This window comes from Canis aureus, chromosome 7, assembly GCF_053574225.1.
Source record: "Canis aureus isolate CA01 chromosome 7, VMU_Caureus_v.1.0, whole genome shotgun sequence".
Lineage (NCBI taxonomy): Eukaryota > Metazoa > Chordata > Mammalia > Carnivora > Canidae > Canis > Canis aureus.
In genome coordinates, this window is record NC_135617.1 from 57,862,427 (window position 1) to 57,876,969 (window position 14,543).

Here is a 14,543-nt window from a genome sequence, read left to right on the forward strand (position 1 = left end):
ATATTACAATGGCTGCTGTATGATGAGAGCAAGGTTATCAAAAGATTTTTTATAGAATGGATCAGAATGGGGCATGACTTAGGTGATATCATTATGCTTATATTCCATATGAGAGACATAGAGTGGTAGGATCTAGCAGATTTGGAAAATAATTAGAAATGGGATCAATCAAAGGGAAGGATTTGTAGAGGACTGTGGCTTGAATCTAGGTGGCTGGCAGAGATAGTGGAGATAGAAAAATCAGGAGCGTGAACAAGTTTGAGGAAAAGATGTTAAGTTTTCCGTTGAAAACTACTTAGTCTGAGATGTGGCGAAATATGTATCATATAACCACAATCAATCTATAAGTTAGTCTGAATGTTGAATAAATGTAGCAATAAATAAAAGCTCCATAGTCTAGTTTTTCTATTGTTTCTGCTTTTAAAAATGTTAACTTTTCTTTTATCTTAAGTAGCCAACCCACAAAACATTGTATCTAAAGACAGACAAAACACAAAATTTTTCAGGAAAATGAATTACTTCATTTGGACAGTGTTATAGCAAGATAGATCCTTGCACTAGAAATTTAATCCCACAGATCTTTAGTGTAATCCTCAGAGAATTGCAGCCATTCTAAATTTGTATACCAAGAACCAATTTATTTTCTCCTCACCAAATACTTAGTGAGTCAGGAAAAATTGCCTTTAAAGTAGCTGACGATCAAAGTTCATCATGAACACATAGTCTTGTGGCCTTGCAGCTGTCACTCCTTGGAGTTGAGGCCACTGAGGCAGTATGAGATCCCCTCTCATTAGTGAACACAGAAGATTTTGCTGAATCTATTAATAAGTGCTGCTATCAGCTGCCAACCAAAAGTCAGAATGGAAGAATATTGTTCCTGCTCTGAATAATGGGAATTCTGGAAATGCATTTGGAGGAGGAACCCCTTGCTAGGCACTTCCCCATAGCTGGGAAACCCCTGGGTACAGGCAGGAAGGGACCTCTTCCCAGTAATTCTATTGCTGGAGAAGTCTGAGCTGATGGTTTTGCAGAAAAATAGGAGAAAGCAGCATGAACTACCAAACCTCTTCAGCAATGGTAGCACGCAGAATAAGAAGTTGCCTTACAGTGGACATTCTCCTCTTAAACTATGAATTTCAATGAAAAGGATAGAACAGGGGATTTCCATTGCTGAGTGGGTGTCTCTGAGAGTTGATGATCTAAGGCATAAAGGAATGTGCTTGCTATACTGCACCAGGCCCTCCCACCACTACCCCCAAGCCAACAGCCTTAATTTCCCTTGCTTCCCATCCCTGAAAGAGGATGCCTGGTTGACTGTATCACTGTGGTCATGGAAATGGGTTACATTCCAGTGTAAAACAATAGCCCTGATCTTTGGCAAGATACCTCCCTTACAAAAAGCTTGCTTGGATAAGAAGATCGTGTAGTAAGAGTAAGCCTACAACACTGAAAAGTGGAAATGAAGCGTAGTTCCTCAGTAGAAACTGTGATCTCTACTTTTTTGTGTGTGTTTGGGTCCTCTCTATATCCTAGGGCAGTACTGGGCCACAAAGTCATGGACTTGTCTTGAATTACTAATAAAAACCGCACAGCAATAGGAAAATTAGTTCAAACATAGGTCCAGCTGATAGTAGATTAGTAGTAGTAGTAGTAGTATTCAACCTAACAGATATCTCTGGAGCACCTAATATTAGTATGTTTATTCTTTTATTTAATAAATATTAATTGAGGGGCAGCCCAGGTGGCTCAGCAGTTTAGCGCCACCTTCAGCCCGGGGCCTGATCCTCGAGACCCAGGATGGAGTCCCATGTCAGGCTCCCTGCATGGAGCCTGCTTCTCCCTCTGCCTGTGTCTCTGCCTCTCTCTCTGTCTCTCTCTCTCTCTCTCTCTCGTCTCTCATGAACAAATAAATAAACCCTTTAAATAAATAAATATTAATTGAGTGGACACTGTATGCCAGGATAGGGTTCTAGGAGTTACCTTGGAAAGCAAAATAAAGGATGAAGTCCCTTTCCTCAAGGAGTTTATAGTCTAACTCAAATCGCTTCATGAACCACTGGAGAAATTCAAAGACCCATAACATTCCTAAGTGGCTTATAATGTGGCTAGGGAGATGAGACATAGCAACATGAAAAACATCCCTCCTTAGCAGCATAAGATGACCCATGAGAAATGCCAAATGACATATATACGTAATAACCACTGTAGGAGTTTCGAGGAAGGAGAATAGAAAGGGCTTTATGAACTAGATGGGAATAATCAATAAGCAGCACAGAGGAAAGCACACCTTCCCAAGGGGCTGTGATGTCAAAGTTTGAGGGGAGGAAGAAAAGTAAGTACTCACAGGAATGTAATGTAATGCATTGTAACCTGGATATTGGGGTTTGTGAAGCTCTGCATACATGTTTCCCCATGTTTGTTTTAAAAATAATATAATCTTAATAAGTGTGTCTTATTCAGTAAAATATCCTTGCAGTACTTTGAGAAGTACTTGTATATTTAGAAACAGCTGATTGCTTTTGAGGAGTGAGCACGCTCAAATACCTATGGATTTCACGAGAAGTTGTGAATGCAATTTACTCTGAGGAATTTGTTACATAAACAAATGCATCCCCTCAACTCCATTTGTTAAGGAGAATTGAGCAAACTGTACTTACTTATATAATTGTTTCCTAACATTTTCACTATGGTGTGCACATGTCCTGGAGGGCATATAAAAATGGGTTAGCAGTGAGGCTGGCAAGGGGTAGATGTGGTTAATTTCTTTTTTTTTTTTTTTAATTTTTTATTTATTTATGATAGGCACACAGTGAGAGAGAGAGAGGCAGAGACACAGGCAGAGGGAGAAGCAGGCTCCATGCACCAGGAGTCCGACGTGGGATTCGATCCCAGGTCTCCAGGATCGCGCCCTGGGCCAAAGGCAGGCACCAAACCGCTGCGCCACCCAGGGATCCCGATGTGGTTAATTTCGAGATGGAGTCAGGCTGCCAGACCCCTTTATTAATTTCTAGCTATGCTTCTCTCTCTTACTGCTTCGCTGAGGAGCAGTGACTCACTGCAAGGAGCCCAGAAACAATTGGCAAAATCCAGTCATTCCTTTCCCAGCCATTTCATTTTGACGTTTCATTGTGAGATGAAGACTTAAGTCTGTCAGGATCAGAAGAAGCAATCCAAGACTGACTTTTGATACTTGGGCCAAAGTGCTTTGAAAATAAAATATGTTCATTTCTGAGCAGAAAATTTCAGAGAGGATGCTCTTTTCCTTCTGTTTACACACTGGATCTCCAGGCCCTCTGTGGAGCACAGAATACGGGAATGGGATTTGCACTCTTGGAGAGGAAGAAGGGGCACTCTGGGCTGGGTATCTTTTGCCACTCTCCTCTCTCTTTTTGTTTTTGTTGGACATTGTCTCTCATCCAACTCAGCCACTGCTCTTGAACAAGTTAGATGTCTCCTGTTCAGAAAGAGGGTTTAATTTCTAGGACCGAATTAAAACTATACAGGGTCACCATATTGCCCGTGAGCTACTGTCTCCCCATTCCTTCTCTTCCCTTCCTTAATGGCCCATGCTTTCATCTGGGGATCCATGGGACTCTGATTCCACCCCTAGCTCCATAGCAGTGGAGCACTGTTCCCTAAGCCCATCTGCAAATCCCATCCCTGTCCCCTCCCTCCCTTCTCGTAGTGATTGGTTTCAGTGTAGGCATATGTTTTAAGCAGCGCAATTAACTACCAGGGTTTCTATTGAGACTTCTAGGGCAAAAATAATCTTTCCCTGTGGAATGTGAATAAAAAAGCCCTCAGGCCCCCAAACTGATGGTAGCTATTTTGAGACCGTAAAAGCAGGCAGTGTAAGGATGAAGTTGGTACCCTAGAGCAGAGCAGTGGAGACAGACTGGCTTCCTGGGAACATCATTGAGCTGCTGAAGTGCTCTCTGCCTGAGGCCAGCGCCAGCTCTAAGAGGTTTTTCAGGTACATAAAACAATGCCTTCCCTCCAATACAGAAACCAGCCTGATGTGAGTTTTCTGTCACTTGCCACCAAAAGCATCCTAAGTAATATAATTTCCTCAAAAGTGCAAGTGTTCTTTCAAGGTTTATTGAATTCCATGAGATATTGTGTTAACATGTTCTACCCATATCCACCAATTGCTTGCTAAATAGCTTGTGCTTTGCAGAGGGGCTGAGTTTCATTTCCTCTGGGTGTATCACAAAACCAAGGCAAATGTCACATCTTAAATTTTTTTCTGGAAGATCTGTTATTTAAAATATACCATAAGGTTGTTTCTGTTTGGTGAGTACTTAATCTCACTGAAGTCAGTACTATCTCCTTGCCTTTTTGGTTGAATAGGAAGCTTCAAAAATTGTATCCAGCCTTCTAGCTCATAGGTCATCCGTTTGGGAGTTTCACCACCAGGAGGAGTAGCAGTAAGATCACCACTAGCAACTCTGAAAAAGTGACCTGGAGGATGCCCTCCTGCTTTGAGGCAACAGAGAACAATGGCTCAAGTCTGAGGAAGGACAAAGGTTCTCCCATCCTCTCTGTTTTCTTATCTGCTTTCTCACATCCTTTCTCCTTCTACAGAGTTCCCATTCTCTTCTCTTTTCCATAGGCTTTCTTCTTGACCTTCTCTCCCACTATCCTTTATACCTTTCTTCCTTCCCTACTTCATTCTGCACGCAACCCCCCCACCCCGTTATTCAGTGTAAACATCCTCCAGTTGATTCTACGGATTATGTCCTTACCGTCATCCCCAATGAAAAGTCTGGTGCCCTAACCACACTGTTTCATGTGTAGCTGAGTTAGTGTTTATCATTGTCATTTTTGTACTGAAACTAAAAAGTTTGATAAACTGAATCTTTTAACATTTTTTCCCCTTTCTCCTTGTCAAATTCCTCTAGATCAGTGATTCTTAGAGTATAATCCCCAGATCACCAGTAGTAAACTCACCTGGAAACTTGCAAAAAAAGCAAATTCTTGGGTCCTTCCCCAGACCTACCGAATCAGAAACTTTAGGAGCGGGGCCCAGCAATCTGTGTTTTAACAAAGCTTCCAGGGGATTCTGATGCAGGCTAACGCTTGACAACCATTAGGCTGGAATACTTTGCCTCCTGCCACCAAATTGATTTCATTTTCCTAAAAGAATTCAAAGATGGATGGGGTTGTAAGGAAAGTACTTCCCCTTTAAGTTGGGTAGCCATGCTTCCATGAAGGATGCCTGTGAAAGTATGTCTGTCTGCTGCCTTCTCTGAATTCCAGGGCGAGATCATTCTATTTTCATAAGCCACAGCTGGTAGCAACTAGGAATATACTTCAGAGCCCCTGCTCCTGGCAACCGTGGCAGTTTTCCAGCCCATGCTGGCATCGCCCGCAATGACTTCTAGTAGGAAAAAAAAAAGCAAGAGATTTTCTTTTCAAAAGCAAGAGAGGGAGGCAGTCTCAAAATCAAGACATTCAATTAAAATCATTCATTTCCCATCATCTTATCATTCCTTTAGTACCCCCTGTTTCTTTTGGATGTAGTGCTGTTGTAGACACCTGGTGTTTTAGAGTGACCCTCTCTCTACTCCTCCCTCTCTTTGGCCTTCCATGACCGTTCCCACCTCCTAAACCAGGCCGTCATGCCCCACCATAGGTGACATAATAGTTTCCTAATCCTTCTCCCAGGCTCTGTTATCTCTAATCCCTCTAACTCACTATACACAGATTAATTGTCCTCAAATATAATCATCTTAGACTGTCACTCTCATTAAGACTCTAGTGCCACTGCCCACAGGCCAAGCTCATCAGCCTAGAATGCCAGGCTCTTCATGATCTGACGCTGATTGTACCTTCCTGAAGGTGGGAAAGTGCCCACTCCAGAGGGTCTACTAGCTGTGCCCTAACTACACTGTCCATTTCTTTGCTTGCTCATGCTACCTGCTGGGTGTGGAATGCCCCCAGTCAACAAAGTGAACTAAGTAGACTTAGTTAAAGCCCGTTTCCTTCCATCAAGGTCTAGCTTGAGTTTGATCTCCACAAAAGTTATCATCGATTGCTCCAGATCACAGTTCTCTCTCCAGATTCCAAATTTCCATAACCTTTTTGTTTCTACCTTTATCTCATATTTTCTCCCTTTCTGTCTCTCCATGTGCCTTACTAGTGTGAGGTCTGTGAGGTGGAGTCTGTTCTGTCAGTCTGTGCTCTTGAGGCCTGTGTAGTGCTCCTTGAACATTTATCTACAAATGAGGAAAATACACAAGTACTAAGTATTTGAGGAATTTTCAACATGTTTATATTTTAATGAGCTTTATTTGTAGATGTGTAATGTTGTCCTTGTAAGTGTAAAAAATAAATCTGTTATAAATAATATGCCTCATTATTTTCACTGTTTTGACATAGGAGCATTAAGAAAACATTCCTAACATGAACATAGCTCAGCTAGCTTCTGTAAAAATACAAATTTATGAAGCCCATTTTCTTTGACATAAAAACCTTTTAATGTCAGAGGTACGTATATGTTAGTCTCTGATATTTTAGGCATCAAACAAAATTCAATAACATAGTACAGACTTGAAAACACTTTTTTTGCGACTGTAGAAAAAAATGACTATTTCCTGAATAATTGAGGTAATTATGCTACAATATTCAAATATTTGGATTTGGAGAAAATATCATTTTAGTACATATTATTTACTATCTGTATTATTAATTCATCTTACCTTTCCTTTAACTAGGATCTCAAGCAAAATAACTTTATGCTCTTTTAATAACTAATACTAACTTAATAACTAAACTAACTTGAAGACAAGGAAGATAAAAGAAGAAAAATATTAAAGCCTCTCTAATGCACAATCTGAATTGGTCAGGAGCCTCCATTATAATTTTACCTTCCAGGAAATACAGTTTTATAACTTGAAAGAACATGACAGGGACTCAAGTTTTTTTGGTTTTTTTTTAAGATTTTATTTATTTATTCATGAGAGACATAGAGAGAGAGAGGCAGAGACACAGGCAGAGGGAGAAGCAGGCTCCATGCAGGGAGCCCCACGTGGGACTCAATCCAGGGTCTCCAGGATCAGGTCCTGGGCTGAAGGTGGTGCTAAACCGCTGAGCCACTGGGGCTGCCCGGGACTCAAGTTAGTTAAGACAATGCCTTACAGATTGTAAGGGAAGCTTACAAATGGAAAGCTCTTTTAATAAAGTGATAAATATTTTTCTAATTATTTCTGATAAAAATGTATATAGTATTTCTAACATGTTTACTCTTAAATAGCTTGTGAACATTGGTCTTGTTTACATTCTCTTCTGCGTGATAGAGGAACCATATATTGAGGGCCTTCTATGTGTAATACTTAAAGAAATGGTATTTTGGGGACGCCTAGGTGGCTCAATGGTTGGGTGTCTGCCTTTGGCTCAGGTCATTGTCCCAGGGTACTGGGATCAAGTCCCGCATCAGGCTCCCTGCAGGGAGCCTGCTTCTCCCTCTGTGTTTCTGTCTCTCTGTGTCTTTCATGAATAAATAAATAAAATCTTAAAAAAAAAAAAAGAAAAGAAACAGTGTTTTCACACATAGGTAGAATTTTTCAATAAGCACATGATTCACTAGGTCTGCAGCACTTTCAGGATCCAGACCCCACACTGTCATTCAAACCTTCCACAAACCAGGCCATCCTGTTCTGCCAGCTTCATCTCTCATCACTTCACCTTCTGGAGGGCAGGGTGTGAAGCCCTCACAGGCTCCTAGATGTTCCAGGGCCCCTTGGGCAACTGTGCCTTGCTATTAGGTTGTCCCTCCATTCTGAGTGCCTTCTTCACTGGAGTGGCTGCCACCCTGCCCACCAAAGTGTTTATTGTCCTCAGGCTGCTGCAGTGCCTCTGCTCTAAGGACTGGACAGGACAGGTGCCAATGGTCCTCTATGCCAGAGGGCCCAGCTCAGAGGAGTGCGCTGGTCTATAGCAAACTAATGTCAGAGAACGGCTAAAGCCAGAGTTACAAGAAAATAGGATTTGTTTGGATAAAGTGGAACCTAAAAACTGTTTTGTAATTCACAAATGCAGAATTAGCCAGTATTTTTCCAGTGCTGCCAGGTAAGCATTGAATATTGGGAAGTCACTGTTTATTCTACCGACACAAAACATCAGCTGTTATCAGAAAAAGTGATCTCATCTAATTTACTTCCAGGAATGGAGCGAAGTACTGAAAAGAATTGCTCATTTTAGTAAGTGGGAACTTTGATGTCTAATTTCACATATTGGTGCTCATTGCCACATTTTCCATTTGATACGGGCTCGTGCCTATATATAAAGTATATATTACATATACTTTGTGGGGCTTTAGAGATACCAATCTCTTTTTGTTTTTCTACCCCTTTTTGCTAGTCCTTCCAAGTTTCCTCTGCTTATCTTTCTTTCTCACCTTCCTGATCTCCAAATTTTGGAGTGTCTCAAAACTGTCTTGTAAGATTTCTAGTTTGGGTTGGGTTTTTTTGTTTGTTTGTTTGTTTCTATTTAACTTATTCCCTAAGTGAGCTCTCCTGTGCCATGGTTCTAAATAATCCTCTGAATAATGATGACTGTCTTATATTTCATATGTCTCCAGTCCTGACTGAATCCCTCCTAAACATCAGGCTTATTTACTCAGCCTCCCCTTGGTGTCTGCACTGGATGTCTCCAGGGTACTGGTGAACAGCCAGCTATCCTAATAGGTCTAAAACTGAGCTCCAGAAGACAACTCTTCAACCCGTTCTTCCTTCAGTCCTCCTGAGGTAAATAGCAACAGTATCCTTGCATTTCCTCAAATCCAAAACTCATCCTCAGGTCAAAAGTCATTCTTGAGTCTTGTCTTCCAATCTCTAATGCAAATCATCAGCCCATTGTACAGAGTATATCTGGTATCTCACTCTAGCTCGTGACTGTTTCTATCATTCTGGTACAAGTCCCCACATTCTATTGTCTGGAAAATTGTAGTGGCTTCCTAATCATTCTTCTGCTTCTATCTACCTCACCTTATGTTTTATTCTCAATGTAGCAGTCAGAATAATTCTTTTGAAAAAGTCACACTTGCTCAAAACTATCCAATGGCTTCCCATCTCCCAGAATAAAATGTAGTCTTAAGCATGCCCCATGGGCTCTCTCCTTGCCCCGGGGTATTTCTCTAACATCCCTCCCCCCTTTTTTGCTCCTCTCTGGCAATACTAGCCTCCTCATTGTCCCTCATTCTCCTCCTTCTGGATTTGTGCTCCTTCTACTCCCTCCACATGAAATTCTGTACCCAGATATTCATATGATGCCTTCTCCTCCTCCATTCCAGCATCTACTGAAATGTCATTTCCTTAGAGAGATAGTCCTCACCTAAAATATTGTAGCCCATGCCATCACTCCCTTTCCCCTTATTTATTAGTTTCATACTTATTCACATACTTGACATATACATTCCTTATTTATTTATTTGCTGCCTACTTGCTATCTCTCTGCTAGAATTTAAGCATTTTGATGAAAGCCTGAGTGATATTTTTGGTTACTCTTGTAACTTCAGCACTTAAAAGAGCATAAAGCACATAAAGACAGTAAACATCAAATGGATAAATTAATGGAGATCTCATTTGATTATAAGAACTCTTAATATGTAACCTAAGTGACAATTCACTGTTCCCATAAATGTTACTCTCTTCTGAGAGAAGAGGAAGGGCATGTAACTTAGATTCACACCCTAGTTGTCCTTTCCAAATTTGACCCTTAGTATTCTGTGATGTTTGCCATGGTCCCAGCTCCTCATGGAAAATAAAGTGCTGTTTCTTTCATGCTACCTCCAGCAGAAAGAGGAAAATGAGGCTCTTCACACTTCCTGATATTTTATTATCTCTTTATGCTTCACAGCACTGTCACACAGGACCACTTAAGTGCATCACTCATGACTGAATTTTTTCTTAATTATACAGGACTGGGCCCCTGGGTGGCTCAGTTAAGTATCTGCCTTCAGCTTAGGTCATGATCTCAGGGTCCTGGAATCAAGTCCTGTATCAGGCTCCTTACTCAGTGGGGAATCTGCTTCTCCCTCTGCTCTTGCTTGTGCTCTTTCTCTCTCTCTCTCTCTCTCTCTCTCAAATAAATAAAATCTTAAAAAAAAATAATTATACAGGTTTGACTCTGGACCATTCCAACAAAGCAATTATCACAATAAAGTGAGTCAAATGAAATTTTTGGTTTCCCAGTACACATAGAAGTTATGTTAATGCTACAGTGTGGTCCATTGAGTATACAATGGCATAATGTCTAAAAAATGCACACACCTGACTTTAAAAATATTTTATTGCTTAAAAAAATGCTAACTATAAGCTAAGCTGAACTTTGAGTGAGTACTAACCACTGATCACAGATCACCATTAACGACTATAATAATAATGAAAACGTTGAAATATTGTGAAAATTACCAAAATGTGACTGAGAGCCACAAAAATGAGCAAATGCTGCTGGAAAAATGGCACTGATAGACTTGCTCAATGCAGGGTTGCCACAAACCTTCAATCTGTAAAAGAGGCAGTATCAGTGAAATACAATAAAATGAGAAATGCCTGTGATATAGTCAGGGGAATATAAAAATTATACACAAGGCATTTGGGTGGTTCAATCAGTTTAGTGTCCAACTTGTGATTTTGACTTAGGTCATGATCTCACGGTTCGTGAAATTGAGCTCCCAGTTGGGCTCTGTGCTCAGTGGGGAGTCTCCTTGAGATTCTCTCCCTCTGTGCCCCCCTCACTCATGCTCTCTCCCTCCTGTGCTCTCAAATAAAGAAATAAATCTTTTTAAAAATTGTACATAAAATATTTCTTTTACTGGGTGCCTGAATGGCTCAGTCTGTTAAGTGTCTGACTCTTGATTTCCCCTGTTCCTACTCTTGACTCCTGTACACAGGGCTGGGTTTGTCCATTTATAGAATGACTCAGATGGTGCTCTCAGGATTGTGGGATGGGGCCCCAAGTTGGGCTCCATGGTCACCACAGAGTCTGCTGGAGATTTTCCCTCTCACTCTGCCCCTCCCACCTGTGCTCTCTCTCTCAAATAAATGGATAAAATATTTTTAAAAATATATTTATCATAGTCCAGGAGAAAAGCACTTCATAGGAAGTCCCCTGTTCCTTTCACTCCTGTACACAGGTCTGTGCTTGTCTGTTGCAAAATAGCCACAGAACAGTCACCCTCCTTTTCATTTCATCCTTTCCCCAAAGACTTGATTTCACTCCAAGATCCATTCCTCCACTAATGCATTTCTTAAAGTCTGAGTATAGAATAACATTGGTGGCTTTCTTTTTTTTTTTTTTTTAGAATTTTATTTATTTATTCATGAGAGACACAGAGAGGAAGAGGCAGAGACACAGGCAAAGGGAGAAGCAGGCTCCATGCAGGGAGCCCAACATGGGACTCGATCCTGGGTCTCCAGGATCACGCCCTGGGCCAAAGGTGGCGCTAGACCGCTGAGCCACCCAGGCTGCCCCCACCCCCTTTTTTTTTTACATTGGTGGCTTTCAACATGACTATCCACTATTGTCCTTGGGACTTGAGTTTCTCAAAATAGTCCTTCATGGGCATGGCATACCATCTCTCCCTAAGATATGTTCAAATATTTATTCTTCAAATTCTCTACTAAATAATGGACTGCCATTTCAACATCTTTCTCTCTTTCACATAGTTCCCAAAGGCAATCATCATTTTTTCCTACAAGACAGTATGCTCTAAATCTATGAAGAGGAAATTAAAATATTTACCCAAAAATGATCAAAGCTGGTCTCTCATGATAGAGTTAGTGTATTATTATAAACAACAACTTTTTTTCTTTCAAATCCTCAAAGATATTGTTCCCTTGTCTTTTGGCTTTTATCATTTCTGATGAGAAGTCTGTGATCATTTAAATTCATTCATTCATTCATTCATTCATTCCTATATTGTGTCTTTTTTTTCCTCCCCTCTGGCTGCTGCTTTTAAGTTTTTTTCTTTGTCATTCTTTTTTTTTTAACAATTTGATTATGATTTCCCTTGGAGTAGTTTTCTTTATGTTTCTTTTGCTTTGGGTTCATTGTGCTTCTTAGCTCTGTAGATTCATAGTTTTAACAAATTTGAAAATGTTTCTGCTGTTATTTCTTCAAATACTTTTTTCTGCCCACCTATCTGCATCTCCAAGTTACATGTGTGTTAGACTCCTTGATATTATTTTATAGGTTACTTATACTCTGCTTATTTACTTTTTCAGTCTTTTTAATCTATGCACTTTTGGATACTTTCCATTGTGCTATTAAGTTCCACAGTCTTTTCTTTTGCAGTGTTTTATCTTCTTTTAATCCCATCTAGTGTGTTTTCATTTAAGATACTATATTTTTCATTGCTAGAAGTTTGGTTTGATTTTTTTAATCTTCCATTTCTCTGTTCATTGTGCTTCTACCTTTTTCAACATGTTGATTATATCTAACTAGCTGTCTACAGTATTTGCCATTTGAGGGCCTATTTCTTTTAAATGTTTTTTCTCTTATTTATGTGTCATATTTACCCATTTCTTCTAGGCATGGTCATTTTTGAAAGAATTCAAGGCATATATTTTAACTGTCATGGATACTAAATTTTATGGTATTCCTTTAGGTTTAGGCTTTACTGTGGCATGCAGTTAGTTGCTCAGAAAAACAAGTTTTCAAGACTTGTTAAGCTCTGTTAAGGTAAAGCAGGAGTGACATATAATTTAAGATAAGATAATACCACTTTTAAGGCAATAGCCTTTTAAAGACTCTATTCAATTGTCTATGTGTTACAAGATCCTTCCACTCTTGCATGTGGGAACATAGGCTTCCATATCTTGTGGGAGCCCTGAGCATTATTCAGCTTATTGCTTCTTAGCTTTCTTTTTCATCTTTCATCTCCACCTAAGTAGTTTCCTCTTACATATGCTGAGATCAGTACTCAGACAAATACCCAAGGAGATCCCCATGTGGTTTTCTGAAGCACTCTTGCTCTCTCTGTGAAACTCCCTCCTCTCTTTTATTCTTTCCTGCAAATTCTAGTCTCTTTAGCTTGCCTGAACTTTGATCTCTGTCTTTTTAATTCAGTGAGGTTATCGGGTCTTTATGGGCTTGCACTGTGATCTGGAACTGCCATGGACAATGAGCTGGAGATTTCAGAGCTCATCTCATTTATTTCTTTTCTCTTGGAAATTTCCATCCTACCCTGTAAATCTTATTCAGTTTTTGAGTTATTTAGGGCAGGCTGTAGCCAGAAGTGAAGTTCTATTTTGTTAGAAGTCTGACAAAAATTTAGTTGTGAGAAATTCTAAACCTGCATGCAAATTAGCAAAATTTCTTTTTCTTGGAATTGCTCTTTGATTTGAATCGGTAAATATTGTGTGTATTCTACTTCATAGACATTGGTAGTCTCTTAGAATAAATTGTTTTTTATACTTATAAGTAAGTAGAGTTAAATTTGCATCATAAATATTTCTGAAGAAGTGATATGCTATCCAAGTGGGTTTTAACAATACCTGGAGTACTCCAGATTTCATTTGAAGTAAAATATAAACAAGATGTTTCAAGATACTTGTAGGAAACAAATGTAATTATCTGAGATGAATATAAAATCATTCATATTCAGTCACTCAATAAATATTGAGACTTCAAAGATGAATGGAACAATGGTTCCTACTGTTTGTGAATACTGTAGTTTATAAGGGGAGACAGAGAGGCAAACAATTAACTGTGATATGGTAGGATATAGTCAGCTTGTCTGGTAGGGACATTGGTAAAAGAATGTGTAAAGTGCCACAGAAACATAGGGCAAGAAACCTGGAAAGGGCAGGAAATTGAATCTGTTTTATGGAAGGCATCTCTTTCAATCATGTATTCATTAATTCATGCATTCATTGAGGTAACATGATTAGGCACCAATAGTGTGCTCTGCACTGATAGGTCCCAACAATACAACTCCTCCTTTAGGAGAGAAATGGTTAATAAGCAATTGGAATTCAGTGTGATAGAGGTTATGGCTGAGATGTGCACAGGGGACCATAGAAGTGGAGAGGAGGGGAACCTCAGTATGGAAGCAAGTGATCAGAGAATATTTCCAAAAGAGACTGAACCTCAGGCAGAGAAAGAGCTTGCAACGGAGAGCATCCCCATTCAGGAAATATTAGGTATACAGGGTGGATAGAGCAAGGGTTTCAAAGAGGAGTCAGTGGGGAGGAAGCAGGGGAGATAGATAGGGGACATAGCTTCAAAGGTTGTCTGTGTTCTGTGCTATTTGGAAGAAAACCGGGAGCAGTGACAGACTGTGTGTGTGTGTAAAATGACAAATAGTGATAGATTTATGTTTTAAAAAGTTCACTCTAGTGGTAGAGTGAAGGATAAAATGGGGTGAAGTGAAACTGGAAACAGAAAGATTAATCTGGAAGTTGAGCTAATTTAGCAATCCAGGACACCAATTGTGAAAAACCACAGTGAGGCAGTAGTGGAGGGTCTAGAGATAAGACAAGGAGAGGGTTGGGGAAGTATTTAGATGACAAAACAAAAGGACTCTGCCTAATTGGATA

General features: G+C 40.0%; 1 protein-coding gene across 6 annotated transcripts in view; it reads left to right on the forward strand.

The window, feature by feature from the left end:
- Positions 1-14,543, forward strand: part of CYP39A1 (cytochrome P450 family 39 subfamily A member 1) — a 90,049-nt gene that overhangs the window by 70,539 nt on the left and 4,967 nt on the right. The window lies entirely within an intron of this gene.